We start from the raw sequence: 1369 nt of genomic DNA on the forward strand, positions 1-1369 counted from the left end.
GGAGGGCATCCAACACCTGCAACCTCCCCCTCCCCCATCTCTCCACACAACCAGGCCATTCACCCTGGCTGCTGCGGTGCAAGCCTCCACCTGCAGGCAACTGCCACCCCAGGGCAGGCAGAGGGCCAAGGACCTGGCTTCCTGGCCTCCCTCCCATCCCCTGGAATCCAGAGTCTGAGGAAGAGTTGGGGGCAAAGGGTGAGAGTCCTGGGAAGGCCAGGCCTGCTGAGGGCTGGCAGAGGAGCTCCTGCGGCAGGGCACACAAGGTCAGGCTGCAGAGCATTCCCAGTCAGACAGTTGTTTGCATAAAAGCCAAAAGCCACTGCACCTGGGGTGGGGAGGCCCTCTGGGGAGGTACTCCCTGGCTTGAGGGGAGAGGGGGAAGGAAGGTGTCATGGAAAGTCCCTGAAGGACACGGGGTGTTGAATTTGCTGCGGTTTTGTTTTTAACTCTGTCTTGACCTGTGAAGTAGGCAGCTGCCTCCCTTCCCCCCAAATAACAGACCTTCCCCCAGAATAACTGAACATACCCAAGGAAAGAGCCTGCAGTGGAAAGAATGGGGTTAGAGGGCCTGCGGGTGATGTCAAGCATCCCCCTTCCCCAGGACTAAGGGGGCAGGGAGCCCCAGAGCAGCCTTTTCCCATCACCTCGCCTTTCCCCTCACCCCCCCCAGCGCCCCCCACCCCCGGGCCCAGAAGGGCTGCCTAGTCAAATAAACCACAGCTCTGGGGGTGGCTGGTGGATGGGAAGTAGGGGGGCAGATGCCGCCTCCTCCCCCAGGCTCATCCTTCCAGGGCTTCCATCCCCATGCCACCCCCACTGGAATCACATCCTCAGCACCTCCACCTCCCTCTCCTCACACAGTGTGTGTGTGTGCCCACGATGGGGGAAAGCGGGAGAAAGCAGACCAAATCACTGAATCCAGCAGAGCCCTGAAGTCTCCAAAAAACAAACGCCGGCCTCATTAACTCCAGCTGAGTGTCCAGACTCCTGGGTTCCAACCTCAGCCCTGCCGCTCTCTGGGTCACCCTGGGCACTTTGGTTTCTCTCTCTGCGCCTAGATTCCACCCCCACCCTACCCCGCCCGGAGTCAGGGGTTTCTGAAGTTCTTTTCCAACAGACTCAGCCTGGCCTCAACCCCACTGCTCTAGCCAGGGCTTTCCCATTGTCCAGAAACAAGAATAGGAGAGAAACAGGGTTTTGTCCGCTCTTCCTTCTCTCCCCCAAAACTCAGGCACTGGGAGGGAGGTGGGGCGCTGGAGCCAGGAGACTGGAGGCCTAAGATTTTCCCAAGTGGTCACAGGAACCCGTTCTATAAAATTCCAACCCTGGCCCACAAGCTGGGGGTGGGGTGGGGACAGGGCAGTGG

The sequence above is a fragment of the Bison bison genome, unplaced genomic scaffold, assembly GCF_000754665.1.
Source record: "Bison bison bison isolate TAMUID 2011002044 unplaced genomic scaffold, Bison_UMD1.0 scf7180017864180, whole genome shotgun sequence".
Taxonomy (NCBI): Eukaryota; Metazoa; Chordata; class Mammalia; order Artiodactyla; family Bovidae; genus Bison; species Bison bison.